The sequence below is a fragment of the Sebastes fasciatus genome, chromosome 5 (genome assembly GCF_043250625.1).
Source record: "Sebastes fasciatus isolate fSebFas1 chromosome 5, fSebFas1.pri, whole genome shotgun sequence".
NCBI lineage: Eukaryota > Metazoa > Chordata > Actinopteri > Perciformes > Sebastidae > Sebastes > Sebastes fasciatus.
The window spans coordinates 14,314,151-14,337,779 of NC_133799.1; the positions used below are offsets into that span (position 1 = coordinate 14,314,151).

General features: G+C 40.7%; 1 protein-coding gene across 29 annotated transcripts in view; it reads left to right on the forward strand.

The window, feature by feature from the left end:
- Nucleotides 1-5,916: 5,916 nt before the first annotated feature.
- Nucleotides 5,917-23,629, forward strand: part of adgrl2a (adhesion G protein-coupled receptor L2a) — a 118,790-nt gene continuing 101,077 nt past the window's right edge. For 8 of the 29 annotated variants that reach the window (XM_074635184.1, XM_074635187.1, XM_074635180.1 and 5 more), the window contains exon 1: nt 18,881-19,841. The gene's annotated coding sequence lies outside the window, so the exon portion shown is untranslated. Of the gene's footprint in view, nt 6,047-18,877; nt 19,842-23,629 lie in introns of those variants that run through there. The other 21 variants (XM_074635166.1, XM_074635165.1, XM_074635168.1 and 18 more) reach the window with 5 other exon arrangements.

Below are 23,629 nucleotides of genomic sequence, written 5' to 3' on the forward strand. Positions count from 1 at the left end.
TTCATGTTGGTGACATATTCTACAGATATAGACATTGAAACTGTCAAAAGATCACTTTCACTGTCTGTTTTTGCCTTGAACCACGCGCAGGGTCACTGATTTTATGAATCTATTAGAAAATCTTGGTTTTACACAAAATGTCTATGGAACAACCCACAATCGTGCCCATACTTTAGAACTGTAAGTGGCTAAATGTTGAAATGTCATCAGTCAGAGAGATTGCTCTATCTGATCACTATTACATTGCCCTAGGTTAATGCTGAACTCACTGTAAAAAAAAACTCTCCTTTCATGTGTTGACTCCCTAGTAAATGAGTTTAATACAAAATTACAGACAACAGTTGACCTTGTTGCACGGCTAAAAAAAAACACAACAACTTTTGAAATGTAAGCCACTGTGGAAAAAATCTGACTGTTAACAAACTTAAAAACAACTGCTGAAAAGATGAGCGTAGATGGAGGAAAAGTAAACTCCAGATGCACTATAATATTCTACTTGACCACCTTTCAGAATATAATAAGGCGCAGAGAAATGCCAGACAGACTCACTTGTCTGAACTCATAAATAAGAACCAAAACAATCCTAGGGTCCTTTTTACAACCATTGACAGCCTGATAAATCCCACGTCCACATCCATACCCCAGTGATTTTTTTTCTCAAAAACTAAGTGCAATGAATTTTCATCCAACTTCAGAGATAAGACAAGTATAATTAGAATAAATATTAATCAGACAAGGTCGTATAATGTCTTTGAAAGCAATAAGACATGTCAATATACTTTGCAGTCTTTTACTCTGGTGGATACAGAGGTGATTAGAAAGGTGGTCTCTGGGTTAAAACCCTCTTGCTTTACCCATGCCTATCCCGTTTAAAAAGCAATTTTTTAACTGCCTGTCTGAGGAATTATTAAGTAATATTAACGTCTTTGTTCACAGGCACCTTCCCTGTTGCTTTAAAGACTGCCATGGTTAGACAACTTCTCCAAAAAAGCAATCCAGATTCCTCAGTTTTTAGTAACAACCAACCCATATCAAACCTCTCTTTCTTAGGTAAGACTTTAGAAAAAGTTGTTTTGAACAGGTAAATACTTTCATTACTTACTTTCAAAAACTTCAGAGAAAACGGACATAACCTGTAGTGTCCCGCAAGGTTCTGTTTTGGGACCAGTCCTTTTTAATCTCTATATGCTACCACTTGGCGATGTTATCAGAAAGCATAAAATTGAGTTTCATGGCTATGTTGATGACACCGAATTATACATTTCAGTATCCCTAGATGATCTTAGCCTCATTCATAGGTTAGTTCAATGTTTTTATGGAGGTTTCACAACTTCCTACAACTTCCGACAGCTTTAGCCACCGGGGCCCAAGTCTCTGAAACAGTCTGCCATAGGATGTGAAGGACTCCACCTCTGTGGACATTTTTAAAAGAAACCTTAAGACGTATCTTCTTAGTCTGGCTTTTACTTAAGGTGCCTCGTCATTTGTTGCCTCAGTTCTAATGCTATGCTCACACTATCAGCAACAAAACAAGCTACAAGTAATGTCCAATGGAAGCCGTCGACATGAAGCTACAAACTGAGGGCCGACACTTCAACTCCTATGATGCGGAGAAGCGTCAACCAATCATATGTTTTTGTTCCACCACCTCGGGTCCCCTTCTCTCCCTCTCCCCACAACTCCTGTTCAATTAAGTCCATAAAAAAAAGGAAGAAAAACTGATTCTTGCCATTGGCCAGTTCCCAGCACTATTTAACAAAATAACTACGTCAAAGACAGTTGAGTTGAGTTTGCTGATAATAATGCTGTACTTTTACTGAAGTAAGATATCAAATGCAATTGTAATGGAGTATTTTCACTTTGTTGTATTTTAACTTAAGAATATTATCTGAATATTTCTTCTACTGCTGAACATATCACCCCACATTTATAAAAAGCAGATTCAGTATTTTTTACCTGACAGCATAGTTGAAGCTGTAGTGGAAAACGGTATTTTTGGGTGTGACCAACAAGCTAAATGAAAGCCTTGGGCATTCATATTTGAGATTTATATTCCACAACTCAGGAGTTTAGGGGGGTAAAATGAGCAGATTTAAGAGGCTAGTAAATACAGGGAAAGAGAGGGAGCAATGTGCTGCAGATGGAGGGGAGTGTGGAAAAGTGCCAGTGCTCCGGACGGGCGTGACCTGAGAAACGCCATGTGGAGGTAGAAGGGCCCGCCGGAGCCACCTGAGCCTTGGCTCTGTCTGAAACAGGAGTGCTTCGTTGACAAGCCATCACTCAGAGACTCCGACAGGCCTTTCAGCAGACCCCCGTCCTCCCTGGCCCTTCTCCCCAAGCCAGCCCCCTGACACACACGCTCGAACCCTACACCACAATGTATGTCAGCACTGTCATTAGGGTAATTGCTGATTACGTGCACAATTGTCTCACCCAACTCTGCCAGTCGTCCATCAATCCACAACTAGGTTTCCTTACATTTGCGATGACTGGTCTGAAAGAAGATTGTTCAGGATGTTGACTTCTTATTTCTCGAACAAATTGTGTCCTGGAGGAATTTTTCTTTTTATGGACATGATTTGTTTTACTCTGACCGGTTTTAGTGTAATATTTACACCCTTCCCTCTCTTACAGACTGAACAGTCGAGTGAGATATGACCGGCCAGACGTCGCAGGCACAAGATGAAAACTCACGGCAAATGCTTTCGTTTTGAGGCCTGCTGATGGATAAGTGGACAATGTGTCACAGACAGGTAGCTGTGAAAAATGGCCCTGGTTATGCCAGTAGACAGTCAAGGTATCTGTGGAATTCAAAGCGGTGAAAGTCCTTGCAGGTTTTCTTTGGCAGTCTGTCCTCCTTAGTGGAGGTTACAAAAGTATATATTAGGTTTGCTGTTTTGTTTTTGTTTTTTGTACATGGGCAATCACAGTCTACAGTCTCTTCATTTGAATTGTCAGTGAATAGCCAACTGTCAAATCATAAATCAATCTGCTTTTTACATCCCTAAAATCAAAATGGTCAAATTAAGGGCTGTCAATTGATTAAAATAGTTAATCGTGATTAATCGCAAATTAATCGCACATTTTGTAACTGTTCAAAATGTACCTTAAAGGGAGATTTGTCAAGTATTTAATACTCCTATTAACATGGGAGTGGGCAAATATGCTTGCTTTATGCAAACATATGTATATATTTATTATTAGAAATCAATTAACAACACAAAATAATGACTAATATTATCCAGAAACTCTCACAGGTACTGCATTTAGCATAAAAAATATGCTCAAATCATAACATGGCTAACTGAAGCCCAACCCGCAACAACAGCTGTCAGTGTGTCAGTGTGCTGACAGCGTAGCGTTACTTTGGAGCGTTATTTAACCTCCTTTGCGACGAGCTAATATGACATGGTTGGTACCAATGGATTTCTCCGATTTTTATATATATAGTTTCATATGATGCCAGTATCTTCACTCTAGCTTTATAACTGTGCCCGCTACATCCTCCAAAAGATTGATTGATCGATTGCGTTAATGCATTAAAGAAATTAGTGGCGTTAAAACGAATTTGCGTTAACGGGTTATTATCGCGTTAACTTTGACAGCCCTAGTCAAATTACAATGTTATTTATATCTTCTTTTTCTTCCTGAATCTGTTTTACAATGTTTAAACCACAGCTTTGGCGAGGTTTAGTGTTTGGGATTAAAAGCATAACCAGAGTGCCCCTGTTCAATCAAACTATATCAAACTATATACGGTTACATTGACACTTACAGTGATGAAGCGTGTAGATATTCTGTGCCTTTCTGAAGGTAACTTTGAAAGAACAAAGTCTTGTTGTTGGGATTGCACACGTGACCTTCCCGTTACAGGACAATCTCTCTTGATGGAGAACAGGTTTGCCTGCGGAATTGAAGCAGCAGCTGCTTACACTCCTCGTCCAAAACATCGGTTTGATCGGCTTTTTGTTAAGTCTGGCGCAGTCACACTGATGAATATTTCAATTTGTATTTGGGGACTAAATTCAGCTCTCCTTGTTAAAAATGCATGATTTCATAACAGCTCCATGATAACAACATTAACCCATTCAAACAAAGGCTCACCTTTGCAATTACACCAATCAGGAGTGATATCAAAGGGAGGGCATGCTGATGCTGGTCCATCTGTATTCAGGCTACATCTCCATTTCCTTATCATGTTGATTTCCGGTGATCACACCGGGTTGCCCTTTAAATGTGATATTTATGGCTGTTTGTGAACATCACTTGAGTAGAAAATTGCTGCTGCCTCATCTTAGTGCTCGCCTGTGTGGCAAGGGTAAAAAACTAGTGGAGGTGGTGAAGGCAGACAGATAGAGATGGCGGTCGAGGTGAGTGGTCCTCCATCAGTACCAGGTGATGAGTTTATGCGTCCTCACTCCCCAGAGGCCCCAGGGCCATGACCTCCCATCCATCCCCTTACGCTCTCATTCATTTCACTTTCATAAGCACCAGTAATGACTTCGCTCCAATGAAAGGGAGAGAGAGGAGGCAGAGAGACACTTGTTGGAGAGAAGTGGAATCTTCTTCCTGCTATGGCAATTGGTTGTGCTCTGAGAAAACCCTGCAAGGGGATATATAGCTATTACCGAGGTCACGCAGGACAGGAACAACAATCATTTTCACCTTCTCATGTACACACACTTCTTTATGCAGCTGACACTCAAACAGATTGACACATGCCTAAACGTACACATGCATGCACATAGACCGATAGCACACACAGTCACACGCGCTCACACAGTGGCTGATGGACCGGCGGCTCTGTGCATTGTAATATGCTTTGGAGCCTGTACGGGGATTAGCAGCTCATTTCAGTGGCTGCACAGTTGGCCTTCACAGTCTCCCAGAGGAGGGAGACAGCTGTGCGGGGGTGCTGTTTGGAGAGCGGTTAGCAGTGTGTGTGTGTGTGCTTATGTTGAAGGTGGGGGGGGGGGTGTGCTTATCTGACACCAAGGGGCAAATTTGAGATGGTCCAATACCAGCTTAACCAATACACACCACTGCACTTAACTGCAGCGGGACCGAGCAGCTGACTCCCACCTCTCAGGAGATGTCTTATCATATTGCTCCTCACTTTAAACAAACTACAAGTTCGTGAGGATTTAGAGAGGCTTCAGCCCAGGCATGTGACGAAGCATGAACGCATGTGTTAGAGAGGATTTGCGATGATTAAAAAAAAAGAGACCCTCAGAGATCCGAGTTAATTTTAAAGTCGGGTTCCAGCTAATTCGAAAAGATAAACACAAACATTGGTTTCTTTTTTCAACAAAGTACTCTGGGGCGCACAAGGCCCCGGACTTTGTTGTGATAATTACATGTGAAACCACTAACTTTAATTACATTTTGCCCAGACAAGCTGCTCTGGTGACTTCTGGTGATGGGATCCAGGTGGACCTTGTTATGAAAATGCGAGAAAGGTCTTGAGTGACGAGGGGTCATGTGAAGATGTGCGGTCGTGATCTCGCACAAGCTGGAAAGAAACAGGACGTATCTGCAGACACCTAAACAGACACCTAAACGCAAATAAATATTTAAGTGGAAGTTAGCTCCTCTCTCAGCTGGAGACTGGGTTTCTTGACTTTGGGCTTCTGAAGTGACGAGGTGTGAATTCTGGGATTTGATGACCTGCGCGTGAGTCTCTTTGGCTCTTCCTGCACCCATTCTCTCTGTTTATGCAGCTTTTATTTGTTTTTAAAGCCATGCATTTGAAAAATACTGCTGCAAAACACTTTCCTGATGAGGATTAAAGACAAGTTTAAATTTTACCAACCTCTTTTTTAGCATTTAAGGGCCAGGTTGTCATTGTTGCTATTAGCGTAAATGCTGATCGTATCGACTTTGTTGTTACAGGTTAAGATTTCATGCCTGCTGGTGGGCCGGCTTCCGGAATCCTAAAACGTCAACTGTCAGCTCCAAAGCAAACACCGCCGACTCCAGGACGGAAAGGAAAAAGGAAACAGAGAACAAATCCAGAGTTCAGCGCTCTAAGAAAACCTCCAGCAGGGTAATACACTATGACATGAGACAGGCGCTCACTCCTCTGGTTATTTCCCAGGTGCTTTTAGAGTTTTACAAAAGTGAACAAAAAAGAATAAGATAACACCAACTGATGTCACTTTCTGTAATTTTGCAGACAAAGGAACCTTTTACTGTGTTGTATCCATTCTATTATGTAGGGCACCATGAGCTGATGTTGCATTTACATGAGAAATAGGACTGGTGGTGAGCCTGGGCTCCATCTCAGTTAGTTGTCTCTCTAATCCAATCTAGTGCAATGGTGTTGGCATTGCAGTACCAAGGCTGCAGCAGCAGGGGACTGCTTTGTGAAGAAAGGAAGGGCGTTATAATTTTGAGACCCCCAAACCACGGAGCGGTCATTGGCTTTGCTTTTTTGGCTTCCTCTTACTGTGTCGACATGAGGCGTGGGATCGAGTGGGATTTTGAATTCAAAGGCAAGGTTGGCTTTGAATCACTTGAGATATACAGATGGGAGATAAGACGATCAAATAAAAATACTAAATGTTTTCTCCATTTATTGTGTACTTTGTGCAACAAGAAAGAGGCACAGTTTTGGACTGGTGTAAGCCTATTCAAATAAGACCTTCCTGTGTCTAATATCTCTCAAACTTGGACACAAAAACTTATAAATATTTACTAAGTCCTAAGAGACAAAGTTAAGATACAATTACTCGTTGTCAGATCCCCCCTACCTTCTGCTGAGGTTTTTAATGTTTGGGTGCTGGAGAGGTTTGAGAAGAGTCCCAGCCTCATTGTTCCGAACACAACAGCTGTGACTTAATGAGTCCATTCCCGAGTGCTCACCCTTTGCCCAAGTCTGAGCTGCTTCCACTGCTGCCTCCTCATTGACCACATGACCATTGTCATCAAGGTATTCACTGGGTCTTAATGGTAAGACACACAAGAATGCAGCGGTGGCTGAGCCTTCGCCACCTCGGAGCGATGGTGGGAAAGCTCCTGAACTCAATTCCAACGGCTTATGTTTACCATGACAAACCAGTGACCTATGGGTTCACTCTAGTAATTTGGGGAGAACCTCCCACACACACAAACACAGACATACTCGCCCATCTCTCTCTCTCTCTCGCTGCAGTTCTATTTAATCAGCCTCGCTGTGTTTTGGTCTCTGTATCCTAACAAGGACATCTGACTACATTCTGGTTTACAATCATAGACTGTATATAAGAAGTGCGTAGTCACCATGACGTCACCCATTGGTTTGTTGACTTCGGTTTTGAAGTCTCGAGTTCTGCATTTTGGCCGTCGCCATCTTGGTTTTTGGCAAGGCCTATTGAAAGAGGGTCTTGGGTACAGGTCTTGGGGTATGGGGTTTAACATATGCGCAGTGTAACCGGAGCTGCAACCGTGCGTTGAGATTGGTTCAATTTCAGCGAGTGAAGACCAGATTTTACTGTGCATGTGTTGTACCCCAAAGACATGACGCGTTGAGGACGCATGACATCTCCACTTTCCACCCTCCTTGGTTTTTGGTCATCACCATCTTGGTTTTGTGTCGTTGCCATTTTGGTTTTTGGCTGTCGCCATCTTGGTTTTTTGGAACCAGAAGTGACTTGAGAGGGTGGAGCTAAGTACAACCGAACTGAACAAGACATTTTTAGGTGATCAAAATGTTATAATTAACTTTCATGAACTGAAAACGTGCTGTGAAATGGGTAACACTCTGGTAGTGACCAGTCAATCACGAGGTAGCCACGCCCTAAAGCATACCCTGCTTTATGGTCTATTTGACTCTAAATGGGACCATCATTTTACTAAATGAACATCATGCTGTATTGAAGAAGACTTGAAACTAGCGATTGAGACCCTAAACTCATGTTTACAATGTTTACTGAGGTAATTAAGTGAGAAGTAGGCTCATTTTCTCATAGATTTCTATACAATCAGATTATTTTTGCAGCCAGAGGAGTCGCCTGCTGGCTGTTAGAAAGAATGCAAGTTTAAGGCACTTCCGCATTCGCTTCACTTTTCAGACCCGGAGGTTGCTGCCGGTTTAAAACTGTGTTTGTTTACTTCATTTTGAGAGCTAATAGTGTCTGAAATGGAATTCAACATTCTCCTTCAACACAGACAAATTCTTGGTGCTTTTTCTGTCAACGACATAATAATTTTATCTGAAAAATGCACTCTAACTGAAACTGGGTCCTCTGTGATCTTGGCGGCTGCAGTTTGAAAGGTGAAAAGGAGCAAGATGTAATGTAGTACAAACCTCGCAGCCTGGCAAGGCAAGTTAGGATGTTGCCATAGCAATTGAGGGGAAGCAGCCATAATATTAAAAGTCCATCATTAGACAATTCTTGTGGAACTGTGATTTGACTGGGACTGCTGGAAACAAGCTTTTTATGAATGAATTATTCACACAGATGTGGTGATCATGGTTCATAACGGAGTTTCAAAACAGTCTAACATGACCATAAACCCTGCTTACTGTCTTTTATTCCACATTCACTTCAGCTGAGTTATACTTATGTTGAGGCTAATCGCGTTGAGTCTGTGGTTCCCGTTTATCCTTGAGGAGGGAAAGAGCGCCTGTCAGTCGGCCGCATATGCATACAAAGTGGTGTGCTTCTTTATTAAAGACTATACAAACAAGACTGTATTAAGAGCCGCGAGCAAAGATGGTGCTGAAGAGCCTGGAGATACACACCCTTAACCCCAGGAATAGCACAGCATGGAGCTGGTGTCATTATCGCGGCAGGTCTGAGTTCTTAGTGAAGGCTGACAGCTTTATGATTTGATTCACTTGTGCTGTGAAATAATTAAAAAGGAGGTTAGCATAGGAAACTCTTGAATATGAAAAGAAGACACCTGAAATGGTATTCAGGAATTCTATAGTGTGATGATCTATGGTATATGACATATTTTTGGATTAATAGAAACGAATGGTGAGCCTTGAATCTGTTCTGTTACAGCATGCTTAAACAATATTTATAATTACCATTTAAGACATTTCAATTAACCTTACCATTCTTCTATTACACCATCATTTGAGATCATGCTGTGAATTGAATTCCAGTCATGTGTCCTCCGTATTAGCTGGAGCACAAGTCGGTGTGTTTGACCCTGGACATGAACCTCCGGGAGAAAGAGGTTGTTGAAAACCAGACAGGCCAGATTCCTGATAACCTTATCCCCCCACTCCCCCCACCCGAGGTTGTGCTGGCGAGGTACTCCTCCCTCTGTCTCTTGGACCTGCCATGCAAAGTGAATGACATGATATTAAAGCACTTCCTCATCAAGATTGAAAGGCGTACATTCTTTTTTGCCTTCAAGCAGTCAATTATTTGACAAGTACACATAATGAACAATGCAAGACTAGTCGGAATTTAATCAAAAGGCAGAGACAGGGGCTCAGTGCAGATGGGAAATGATTAACACAGTTAATCAAACATCCCAGCGTTAGGTTAAACATGGCAAGCCTATCCCATCATCTGAAAAAGGGATGGGATCCATCGCACATTTCCATTTTTTCCATTTCCTTTTGCCCGTGGAACATTTATTGCATTTATTATGTTGACCCCTTATTCTGCGTCTTTCATAAAGGTATTTATGTTAGTCCTGACGTCTCTGACTAATTTCCTTTTAATGCAGAAGAATGTGAGGTAGCTAGCTTTGAAGAATTTGACAAATGCTGTCTAATCCAAGTGGTATTTATCTAAAGATTATTTGATTCTCAGAGGGTTGCTATTGAGAACATTTTGTGAAAAATCACCCACACAGAGTTTATAACACAAGCTCTCTGGAGGAATCAAATGAAGGCAAGTCAAAGCACAATAGGTGAGATACTATACAGACACTGAGACATTTCTCTTTGATCCATAGTTTTTCTTTTGCATCATTGACAGAAACTCATAACAAAAAGGGCTTTGTCTGATGTACCAAAAACTGTATCTCATCACTATTTCACACTGGCAGTATTTGACTGTAATTATAAAATAGGTAGCTCAAATCAAGCAATCTGATTCATAGCATTAATATAATACCCACATGGATGCGTAACCTTTGCATTTTCAGTGTCAGTCGGCGTCTGAGAAAAAAAACGTTGGAGTAATGTGTTGTCATGGTTGCTTAGCGACAGGGTCACGGAACAGGATACGGATACAAAGTTAGCGGCTAAAACTTCTATGGAGGAGTGGATTGAGCCGTGCCCATCTCCAAAAAAACAATCCACATGCTAAACGTCATGCAGCGCTACGTAAAGAGGAGGTTCCACAATGTTGCCCCGAATATGCAAGCAAGCAGGAAAGCAGCAGAAATACACTTAACCATTGCCTCTGCAGCACCACTCTGATGCGGGTCTTGACACCAGAGAGATTGTGGCTGTAAGTGGATTGGCAACCGGAGAAAAGTGGAGCAACATCGTCGCCACGCCAAGCTACAAACCTCCACCTAAAAAAAAAAAAAAAGACAAGCCTAGTACAAGCAGTTATTAAAGTCATCCTTCTGACGCTGTACAGTTTTTCAGTGGTTGAGCAATAAATGTCAACATACAATAATGTAAATAAAGGGCCAAATAATGAAATCAATATAACGCTAGCATGTGTTGAAAAAAGACCTAGCTGCTAGTGTACGTTCCATAGCAACTACCTATAGCAACTGCCTCACTATGTGCAGGCAGGAGGGCTTATTTTATTGTGAACATTATTATTTATTTATAAGGCTGTCAAAGTTAACGGGATAATAACGTAAATCGTTTTAACGCCACTCATTTTTTTAACGCATTAATGCAATCAATATTTCGGAGGATGTTGCGAGCTGAGTTTTAAAACTAGAGTGAAGATACTGGTAGCATATGAAACTAAAATACCTAAGGAATCCATTGGAATCTATGTTATACTAGCTTGTCGCAAAGGACACTTGCACTACATTTTGGCGAGGAAAAACTGTCATGGCCATTTTCATCACACTGACACACTGACAGCTGTTGTTGCCTGTTGGGCTTGAGTTTGCCATGTTATGATTTGAGCATATTTTTTAGAGTATTAAATACTTCTCCCTTTAAGGTACATTTTGAACAGATACAAAATGTACGATTAATTTGCAATTAATCACAATTAATCATGGGCAATCATGTAATTAATCATGATTAAATATTTTAATTTATTGACAGTTCTATTTATTAATAAAAAAATATTTGAAATGGAGTGTGTCTATAACTTTCATATTGCCATTTTTGGTTTCGTGTTCGCCGAACAACGCCTCTTAGCTGTGATATAATCACAACATACACATTGTGAGCTATTGCATAATGATATATCATCAAGTACCATACTTGAGTACAAATTGGAAGTACTTTACTTGAGTGTTTTCATTTCATGCTACTTTTTACTCCACTACATTTATTCCACAGCTTTAGTTACTAGTTAAGCTACTTAACAGATTTTACACACAACATATGATCATAAAAAATGACTCACTGTTATAGACATAATGTGTTCTACTGTATGTAAGAGTAGCCTGTATAAAATAGTCCCTTTGGGTAACATCCAACACCTCGACCAACTACAACAATTAATGGCAATTTACAGGTTAATGAATCAGTAATAATAATCCATTGATAGCCCTTTTAATACTTTAATATTGATATTTTGCTACTAATACTTGCATACTTTTACTTAAGGCATCTTTTCATTGCCTTTACATGTAATGAAGTGTTTTTATATTGCAGTATTGACACTATTTCTTATGTAAATCATGTTAATACATCCTCCACCACTACACACTGGTATATTTAATCTGTAAATGAATTAGTGTCTGATAAACTCCTGAGGTAGAACTGTGTGCAGTGTGTTGTTCGGAATATAAAAAGTTGAGAAAAATGAACAAAAATCAATAGAGATTTGTTTTTATTTTGGTCCTCTGCAGTGTTGAATGTGTCTCAGGTGTGCAGTGATGGAACTTCTGTAAATCTTCAAAATATCTCTTAATTTTGCAAACTCGTGGAAAGTCTGGAACAACGACTATTGTTCCTCTCCCACTTTACCATGCAACAATAATTAGCCGTGATTACAAAGTATCTCTTGAGAAATTGGGACAGAACAATTTAGTTCATTGTCCTCAGAAATTGGAGTTGCCCTTCCTTTCCCAGTCTTTTTTTTCTCCCCCTATTGGATTCATCTGTTCTTCAGTACGCCAGGAAGAACACACCACTAATCAAGCAAACTATTTGATTGGCTTGGAAAGATTTCATTCGGACTAATTTGGCTTAATAAACAGTTCTGTCAAATGAATTGGACGAGTGCAATTCCAGACCTATTAAAGGATGTGTATTAAATAATGTGCTTCTGGTATTGGCAGTATTTACATACGACCTTGCACATTTGCAAAAGCTTGTGCCTCCTGAGGCGTGTGGCTGGAAAACACACCTCTAAAAAAGTAATCAGCCCTCAAGAACAAGTTGTTTACTCATATGTGCAAGTTTTGACAAATTGAAAGACCTTCAAAGATTGTTGTTGACTCGGTAATAAGCATCTAGAGCAATAGCCAGCATAAATTTGGCCATTTTAAATGCTTTGGTGAGCAGCCTCAGTATTTAGAACAGTCATGTCTTATGGAAATAAGCTATATGTATTTAAAACTTATAATTGTGTTCCTTTATACTGGCACAAAGCAGTTACTTTTAAATTAGTGGAATTAATCGGAATGCAAAATTGAAGGGAGGAATGTCTGTCCACAATGATGAATGCTTAAGTAAGATTTTGCTTCAATTAAAAATTCAGGCAATTATTCTAAAAGATTATTGACCTCTAAAGGGACTGGTGAGGTCACGTATTTCCCTCTGTCTTTGCAGTGTAGTATTCATCTTCATTAGAGAGAACAATTGAAGGCGTTTTCCTCTTCCTACTGGAGGGTATTAACGCAGACAGATTATCCTCGGCACACTTCACTAATAAAGTTGATTTCTATTATTGTCTGTCCAGGTAAAGGCATTTGAAGCATTGTCTTCTTCACACTGACCTACTCCTCCTCTACATCAGTGCTTTTGAGTCTTTCTTGTCTTTTGAGGCGTAGGAAGGTCATTTTTGTTTTGATTTTGTTTAGTTCCATCAGAAACTCATTATTTAGGGTTCTTTTGAGTTAATGTAGGGCTCTGTTGAAAATGCGTGAACATTAATCATGCTATGAAGCCTTATTTTCGCTAAACTGAAGACATATTTTTTTTTCCTTTTAATGCATTTGATTGATGCATTATTGCAACTGGCGTAACACATCTGGAGTTCTACACTTTCCTGAGCGCTGGGGGAATATTATGGGGATATATTGTTTTTAAATCTGTGGGAGACAATTGAAAAATAACAGCGCAAAAAAAAATGTTAGCTTATTATTTTTAGTGTTCCTTGAAAAATATCGAAGTGAAAAGAACATCACAGATGTTCCCTGTTGCCGAACAACTCGAATTATAATATGTCAACGTGATGGATTATAATTGTGATAACATTGGGCTGGACAGAAAGCCCTGTAGTTTCAAATGTGTTGCAATCACGAATAAATGGATCTTTCTTTCAGCCCAGTCATTTTGAAAGTATACTGAGCATTCGCTTGGTTTACAGTGAAAATGCCACATCTTTTTGTTTGAAAAATACGTCCACATTTACACAACGCAGAGCACGACACGGCAAAGTGAAGCAAATTGGAACCGCTGGCCTCTGCTGAACCTTATTACTTGTGACCATATATCATTTTTTATAGGTCACAAGTGAGGCACATCTGTTTCCACTTGGCTAAGTTTCCATACAAAACAGTCGAATAGAGATTCCTCACCTATATCCTAAGCTTGTTCAAACCAACATGTGTCTCATACATCAAACCTCAGAAGGGAGCAAAAGGCTGTTTTGTACCAGAAAGTCTATTTCTGAAAAGGTTTGATTAGAGAACACAGTTTAGACGACTCTTTAATGTTTACTCCGTGACACTGTTTTCTGAAAAGGATTTGTTTATGTAGTGTGGTCTTTTAACACTCAACTTATTTGACAGTTGTGCAAGCCAGAGCCCAACATGCCCACGCTGGACCTTGCTTTTTTCAAATTTGATCTCAAAGCCCCTCATGTGTTTGACTTCTTTTTAATTGCTTCCTGTCTGCTGGGTCAATTATAAGACCTGGGCCCTCTTAGGGGGGACCGGCTATGGTAGCGTTTTTGGACAGACGGAGTGATTAAATAACTGAAATTTGAGCAGAATGATGAGATCACTCATTGGGACTTGATTTGATAATATTTTACTTGGTGTGCCGCCTCACAAGCGTTCACATGTTGATTTACATTTAGACAGTAGTTGATTGCTTGGGCTGCCTTTCTTAGGTCTGTTTAATGAGAAAAGGGGGAGGGAGACCAATACAATCTGACTCTTTTATCCATTATTGATTTTGGGTCAGATACATCGCCGGTGTAAATACCCTATTGATATTGTATTTAACTCAAAATATGAGCCTTGAGAAAAAACGCTTAACAGATTAACAAGTAGTCAACGAGCAAATTAAAAACACATAAAAACATCTTTTCATTAACATATGGCAATCCATTCATTTTTAATTAACCCCAACAGCAAAGTCAAAGCAAAATAATGTCTGTGTCAACCTGCACTCTGTCTAGTTTCACGTACTTGAGTAAAGCGGATAGAATGAAGGTAATATTCAGCGCTTGTCAAAATCTATATTTAAACGCAAGACAAAGAACAAAACATTAGTAGAGAGCTTTAAATTAGGGCTGTCAAAGTTAACGCGATAATAACGCGTTAATGCAAATTCGTTTTAACGCCACTACTTTCTTTAACGCATTAACGTAATTTGCGATTTTTAGGTTGTAGCGGGCTCAGTTTTAAAGCTAGAGTGAAGATACTGTCATCATATGAAACTAAAAAACCTAAGGAATCCATTGGTACCAACCATGTCATACAAGCTTGTCGCGAAGGAGGTAAAATAACATTCCAAATTTTGGTGAGGAAAAACTGGCATGGCCATTTTCAAAGAGGTCCCTTGACCTCTGACCTCAAGATATGTGAATGAAAACGTGTTCTATGGGTACCCACGAGTCTCCCCTTTACAGACATGCCTACTTTATGATAATCACATGCAGTTTGTGGTAAGTCATAGTCAAGTCAGAACACTGACACACTGACAGCTGTTGTTGCCTGTTGGGCTGCAGTTTGCAGTGTTGATTTGAGCATATTTTTTATGCTAAATGCAGTACCTGTGAGGGTTTCTGGACAATATGTGTCATTGTTTTGTGTTGTTAATTGATTTCCAATGATAAATATATACATACATTTGCATATAGCAAGCATATTTGCCCACTCCCATGTTGATAAGAGTATTAAATACTTGACAAATCTCCCTTTAAGCTACATTTTGAACTGATAAAAAATGTACGATTAATTTGTAATTAATCACGATTAATCATGGGCAATCATGCGATTAATCGTGATTAAATATTTGAATCGATTGACAACCCTATTTATTAATAAAAAACTATTTGAATGACAGATTTTACACACAACATATGATCTTAAAAAATGACTCACTGTTATAGACATACTGTTCTACTGTATGTAAGAGTAGCCTGTATAAAATAGTCCCTTTAGATTACTTTACTTCTTCCTTTAAGTTACATTTTGTGCAGATAAAAATGTGTGATTAATTTGTGATTAATCATGGACAATCATACGATTAATAGCGATAAAATATTTTAATCGATTGGTAGCCCTACATTAAATTCTATATTATTTATTACCACATTAGCCCCAGGTTAAAATTCAACATCATCATACACAACTTACAGAAAAGCTTATTCAAACTTACAAAAATAACATTATACCTAATGACACTGCAGTTTTTTTTTTAATACGCCTATGCAAGTCCTGTTGCTTCCCTAAATAAGCTCTGTGCCCAGTTCAACCAGTGCAGGAACAGGGCCGCTCCTCGAGGTGCTGCAGGAGTCGGGTCAAACCCCCACGCTGCATAGTTGCCCATGGCTACATAAATATTAACCGAGTCTCTCCGCTGTGTAGAGAGGCCTTCTTTGATTATGAGTCTACTCCGAGAGTTTGATATCCAAGGAGACCACTACAGCCAGCTTGACTAAATTGATGAGAGAATACGGAGGGATGTCGGCGTAGTTGTGATGCGGCGGAGTTTCACTTGGTTTTGGAGCAGATCAAGCTGCTGGGTTTCATGCAAACGAAGCGGGGAAAAGAAACATCACTGGTTCGCAGTTCACGTACTTGAAGCTTCACTTTGAACTTTTTGCTCTGGCGGCTGGGAGAGATGTGACAAAAAGAAATGCAGCCTTGTTCTAAAGCTGATTCGCAGCGCTTTGCACAGCACCATTTAGTAAACTGTAAGCTTAAAGGTGCTATTGATAACATTCAGCCACTAGATGTCGCATTCTCCTTCACCCGTTCCATTGCATTTACTTCACAACAAGTCGTTGATAGGCACTTACCGTCAATCTCAGCCATTTATCCGTTATTTCCACACTGGCTACCCAGATAAACCACGTGATACCAACGTCGTTTTGCTATTGGCTCACAAGCTTTGTTAGAAGTGGGAACCAAACGTTAGATACCTTCCACAGAGGTAAACAAAACATTCATTTTGGACCCGCCAACATTTTTTTAAATGATTATTTCACAATCAATTTTTTTCAGGAAAAAGCCATACTTTTATTCTGCACCTTTCTAAAGGCTCTGTGGATGTATTCTTTTTTTTTTCTTTTTTATATTCTTCTACATCAAAATGTTATCAATAAGACCTTTAAATGATGCCGCTGTTAGAGGAGCAGTTCAACACATTTTGATTATGTCGGTCACGTCGATAACACAAGTACACGACACAAGCAAACTCTGTTCGTGTATGTCGAGGTCAAGCCCAGTAAAATGTAACAGAACTTCAAAATAAAGGTCAAAAACACTTAATGAACACATGATTGAGTGATCGAGGTTGGACGTGGCTTTGTTAATTGTGCTCTGAAGCATATAACCTGGCCAAATCTTTGTCCGTCATCTAGCGAGAGGATGATTTGTTGGTGGGGGGATCAGGAACGGTCCTGTGACTGGTCATGTGTGCCTGAAATGTCAATCATGTGCAAATATTTTGGGAAGGAACCAATAAGCATTGTTAGGTGAACAATTGAAGGTTAAGAGGCAGACTCGGAGCCACATGGGAAACGGGGGGGACATGTTTGCTCTCACCATGGATGACTGAGGTCCGTCCAAAGCATCTGCCATCATTTTCAACTGATATAAAAACAGAAAAACCCTGCGGTTACATCTTTACTATCCTGCAAAAACACACTTACATTTTCTTTTTTGTTGGAGTTTATTTTGAAATGCTGTCATAATTCCTGTCCTTGTTTTTCACCTTCTATATGTTTTGTTGGGCTGCGCAGAGGAGCCAGCATTTCTCATGCACCATTTGGTGAGTGATTACGTGCAATATTGTGCCGCTTTTGCAAGATATGATTATATCACAGTTTATCATAAACACTTGCACATAAACAATTTATGAGCAGCCGCTGCGACTCGTCAAAGAAATGACTGCACAGGCTAGGGTCACACACACAAGGTGGCCTATAATTAGCAAAATAATTGTAATTACTGTGCGATTCATACTGATATCTCTGTCTTCACCTGTTTATATTTAATGTGCCTGCGAATTTTACTCTTCAATGATTTTATGCTCATTCAGAAGAATATGGCAATACAAGTCTAATGCCCTCTGTTGACAATCTGAGGAAGCAGATTCAAATGAATTCATGCAAAATGGCAGTTTAAGCTGTTCAACACTGCAGCCATAGAGACACCACATGTGTTTTTAGTCTCGGCTTATAAATAAACATTTCTCCAGATATGGACGCCTGCCACCGGGTGACCTTTTATTACATCTGTTTTCTCTTTTTTGTCCCTTGCAAAAAAAAAAAGAACGCCTGTATTATTATGTAAAATTATGCTTATGAAAACACAAGTCTGCCCCTCCGCTGCGTTCACCTTCACCTGGCGAGCATGACTCAACTCCACATTTCCACATAGTGGGTGAGAGACAGTTTTTATTGAAGCCAGGTGTGTACCCACGTCCTGCCTGATAATGTTTCTGGACTGAATTCCTCAACCAGATCATAACATGCTCCGACTCTTCACCAAATGCAGGAATGTTTTGCTTATTTTTTTTTTTTTTCATATTCTGATTTAAAAGATAGAAAACCCTATAATGAAAATATGAAAAATAGCAGCTTTGTTGAAAATTAGATTTTCGAACTTGGGAGTCAAATATTTTGAGCCTTTACGAGCGGGGAAACTTAAATCATATATTACAAAACTGGGAACGTCCCGTATGGACATCTTGTACTGATCCAACTGTAATCACACTGTGAATATGAATCGTGGACCACCAACGTTAACATACAGTATAACGAGTTAAAGGGGTCAAAGCCGCAGCAGCTTGACAAAAATCCCCTTGACTGCTGAATGGTGTCATGAATCATGTAGAAGAAAAAAAAAATGCAAGGGGGAAAAAAACACACAATTTAAGAGAGAGAGCTTGGCTCCACACACACCAGCAGCAGCAGCGGCTTGACCACTACACTGCCCGGGCCAGTGTGTTATCCTGTGGGGGCCAAATGGGAGTGAGGAGTGGAGTGTAAAAGGGGGGGTATGTCTGTACTTGCATGTTCCCTTTGATGCTCGGTACTATTACAGTAGAATAAGTCCTCTGTCATTGGTTGAATAGGCTGGACTGCCTACTGTGACAGAGCAGTGGGCCTCTCTCATGCTCCCAAAAAGGAAGGCGAAGGCAGTAGTGCGTCTTTTATGCACAGAAAAAAAGGGGACAAAAATGTATTGATAACCTCCTCTTCCTCTCTGAATGACGTATCTCTTGAGCTGCTGGTGCATGATGATAATAAGTTGATGTGATTAGTCTCTCTCTGCCTCACACACACACACACACACATAGAGAGGAACTAGAACTCCAGAGCCAGCGCGGATGTGGACTCCATGTCGTGTTTTGGTGGAGTCCTCCAGCTCCAGCTCAGACGGCTCCTGCAGACGGGCAGCCTGCTCTCCTCTCCTCTCTGCACTGGCGCTGTTTACTGAAAGCCCCGCTCCTCTGCGCTGCTTCCACCAACCGAGAAGTGTCTCAACACAACACTGTGAGCGGGATTCTTCTCCAGAGGCGAGCCGCTGAAACTTACCCACAGAGGAGAGCCGAGAAGAGAGCGACATCGGCGGGTTAAAGTAGAGCAGGACACATCGGTCTTCTCTCTCTCTCTCTCTCTCTCTCTCTCTCCACTCTCTTTTCAACAGACACTGAAAAAGCCCCACACTCTCTGTCCCCTCTCAGTCACTCTCTTGTTGTGGGTCCCTTCTTCTTCTTCTTCTTCTTCTCCTATTCTTCTTGGAGTGAAAAAGGAGAGGAGCTGAGAATAGATGAGACGTTCAGATGTGGTGGTGGTGATGATGATGAGTCAGGACTGAGGCTCCAGAGCAACACCTTGCCATGGAAGAAGTGTGTGTGTCCGGTGCAGCAGGGGAATGTACGGGCTGAGAGTTGGACCTGCAGCCTTGAGAGACATCCAGACAGCAAACCAGCAAGCCAGCTTGTGTCCCAGATAAAGGGGAGCATGCCTCAGACCTGCAAACCTGCAGAGGACTCTCTTATTTCCACAATCTGAAAAAACTTTTTTTTTTATTTTATTTTTATTTTTTACAATTCACCCCCCCCTACTGACTGACTTCATTTCAACCTGTTTGGCTTCACTGCTTTTCCAGAAAAGGTAAGTTTCCTTTTTGACACCTTTGTAAGCCTCATCACCACTTAAATAAATCAGACCCCTAAGCAGCAGCAGCCAGCAGCAGCAAGCAGCAGCAGGCTATTTTGACAAGTTGGTGTGAACTTTTCTTTCATTGCTCAGGCCACTTCACAGCCTTGCATTTTTGCTTTCTACACTTATTTTAAATAATAATAGAAACACATCACTGAAGTGTATTTTAGCTACTTTAAAAAAAAAAGGTCATATTTCATTCAAGGTTTGAAACACTGAATAAAGGCTTTTAAAGAAAGCACTTCCTTTTGTAGTAATTTAAATGGATAATTGAAAAAAAAAGGTTAATCAAAACATAACCAGATGTGGATTGATCTGTTTGGGTTGAATGGAAACTATTAAAAAAAAGAAAAGAAGAAGAAGAAGTGTGGGAGCAGAGCAGTTTGTGTGAACCAGAACATGTAAAGCACCATTTAATTGGAATGTATGCCTCCAGAGTTGAAGTGTAGTTTGTTGGTGGTGCTAGTCATGAGGCTTTTTTTTTTCTTTTTTAAATCCACTGATGGTCTTGTTGGTTTGAATAGGGGATTTATGCTGGAAGCTGTGACCTGAGAAGCGATGTCGGTGTGATTCTTGAGAGCATTAATCCATTCTAATTGGGGCTAGTCTATTTGTCCAAAGAAAGAAAGAAATCAGTCAAGGCTCGCCTACCAGTGTTAATACTTAGTTTTGGCCAAAGCTTGTGATGTAGTAGTGCTACAGGCGTTGGAAATGTCATAGAAATCATTTAAAGGGAGAAATAAAAAATGAAAACATGCAAAAAATTGGGGATATTTGGGTGCTTAGACTTAACTCAAACCCAATTGGCGCAGAGTGGCTGTAAAATTAGATCCTTTTACTGCACATTTATTATTTAGGCCTACCGATTCCGAACGCGTCTTGTCAGCCATGTGTTAAAGAGTAGGCAGCAGCAGGAGCGCACATGCGGTGCGGTGTGTGTGCCTCTCCTGGCCCCGAGAAAGAGAAGCACACCGCGGCCAGCCGCTGATGCATGGCAGCCCGGAGCACAGCAGCAATCTGCAGGGATCGATCAGGGGATTGGGATAAATTTAGCCCCGGTCTTCACATGCCCCCTCAGCTTTTTTTTTGTTTTCGGTTGTCTGGTTTTAAGAGAGGGAGCTACAAATTCCTGCCTGGATTAGAGTGAATGAATGTGTCTCATTGGTCTCAATTGAACACAGTCATCATAGCTGTTCATAAGAATATACAGTAACTTTAAAATGTGAGTTTTTTATACGCATTTAAATCCAGTCCTGATTGAATAGACGCAACCTTTTCCAAGACTATTTCCTTGAAAAGCTGGAAAACAAAAGAATAGTGTGTGTGTGGGGAGGATGAAGTGGCTTTATCTCCCTCGCCATACATAACAAAGTGACATTCAGCTAAATACAAAGGCAGCCTATTTGAGTTTTCAGGAATGTGTAAGAAATAAGCTAATACACGCTTCAATCGGGGCTCCAGGAGAGGAGCTACACACTTCTTATCCAAGCCTCTTTTATTAGGGGGACTCCATTTTCACGTGTTTGTGCATAAAAAAATTTTTTTGGAATTAATGCAAAGTGCAAATTCCAGCTGTTTGGAAGGAGCGCATTAGCATATCAAAGTGGTCAGAGCCTCTTTTACACAATGGAAGGAGTCGTATTTTCTGCCACTGGTTTTGGCTGAGGCTGAGAGGCTTGGGAGTGAGTGTGTGAGCTGGTAACTTGTGTATATCCCTTCTTTCTTGTAAGTAGGTCCGTATGACATCTTGTGTATATCATAATCTCACTTGTATTTGTTTGTGTGAGAGAATATGTACAACTGGGTAATTGTACAGTGACTCACAAAGAGTAACTAGTGTTGGGGAAAAAACATTTGGTTATAGCGGAATAATAGTTGTAAATTCTTAAACATGCATTGGAGAGCATTAATTATTACTTAATACGTAATTGTTTAGTTTGTCAGCGCCTGTGAAAACCGCTGCTCATTGGAAATAACACAAACAACTTGTGAATGCGGTTTAAAGAAGGATCTTCTCAGATGTCTCAGTGTTTGATACCTCCAGCTCGAGCATGCCATTATGAGCGTTTTACCGTAGAGTCCAGCGTGAGAGAGAGAAAGAGAGTACCTTTCTCAGTCTATAGCCTCATTTCAGTGGAAGTGCGTCCGGTTTCAAAGAACTGCAGCTGCTCTTGATCTGCCAGAGCACCAGATTGCCCCTCTTTGCTTGTGCGTTCATCTTCTACTCGCAGATCAATACAGTCCAGCACACTTCTATATGGGTTTTGGGGCAGACGAAGTGCTACGTATCGCTCTATTCTCTTTATGTGACACTCTGTGGCAGCACAGGAGACCCTTAGAAGGCTCAGTGAGTGTGATTGGGTGAGTGAGGGTTGAACGCGTCAAAATTTGTGACATTATACGGACTGTTGCTTCATATTCTGCTGCCATATTTCTTCCCCCCTTCACCAGAACTGCTGCTGAGGTTTTGTGCTATACGAACATCTGACTGGTGCACTAAACAGATCATAACGAACGCGACTTTCATAGCCTTTATTAAGCTGATTTGGTATTGATTTAATTCAATAAGAGTGTGCACACACTGACCAGTTTGCTCACTTTGTTTTTGTGACGCACCCTCTCACAGGCGTGGATATCTGCCTGTTGTCTTTGTCTGTGCAGCGATTGTCAAGTCCATATGACTGATTTAAAGGTTGCACTGTGGCTGAGTGGATTGTCTGCGCTATAGTGTCACTGTATAGGGATGTTGTGCCTTTATTCACCACTTTAGCTACTCCATAGCACAAATGAAAGCAAGTGATTGTCGGAGGTTGTGCGAATGCGTCAGAAATGGCGGATTGCAGGGAGTTAAATCACTTAGATTTACATCCCATTGCTTATTTGGCGTGTGAATTGTGGGTTTGTGTTTTCAGATGCAAGTCCTTGCTGTTGCTAAACCACCTACATGGAGTCATACTGTGCAGATAACTGCTCCCTATTAGAGGGAAGAAACAAGGCTGTAAAAGAAAGCTATGGCCAATTTGATATAACGCGCAGGCCTTTGGTGGGCCAAGAAACCTCCCCTTTCATGACTGATTTTATTTTACGATTGGCAATCAGTAAAACGCTGTGCGCCAGCGTGTTCCCCTCCCTGCCATTTTGTGAAACATTTGTTTCCACTTGCCAAAGGCCTCTGGTGCGGCGGGGGATTCGGTGCCCCTGAAATGGCAGGTGAAACTTTCTGCTTGCCTAAATAATTTCCTAGCAGAACATTACACAGCAAGGACATAGGCGGCGGAACGTAAGGGTCAATTCAGACTCCGGTGACAAGTAACAACACGGATATTAGCCGGTGGCTCTCGCTCAGCTCTCTGTGTGTGTACTGGTTAAGTGGCAGCCTCTCTGAGCCTATCTGGCATCTCTGTTTTTGTACTTCTCTGAAAAGGCGTTTAGAAGAAAAGAAAGTGCAAAGTGCAAAAACTGGGTCGTAAAATAACTGTCCTCTGGTCATAAAGCGATAGGGTGCGACACATTGGCCTGGTTTCTGATCGGAGCTTGTGTGGTTTGCATCATGTTGGGTGCCGGATAAGATATGCTGTGTGCTATTAGCAGGGTGTGTATAGGTCACTCCCAATACGTGTGTCAATATTGCAAATTTACCACCATAGTGGGATTTTTAAAATTATTTTACAGATAAAAACTAGAGCAGTCACATGAGTTACTATAATTTTTTATTACTTGGATTTTTTTTAAGATAATAA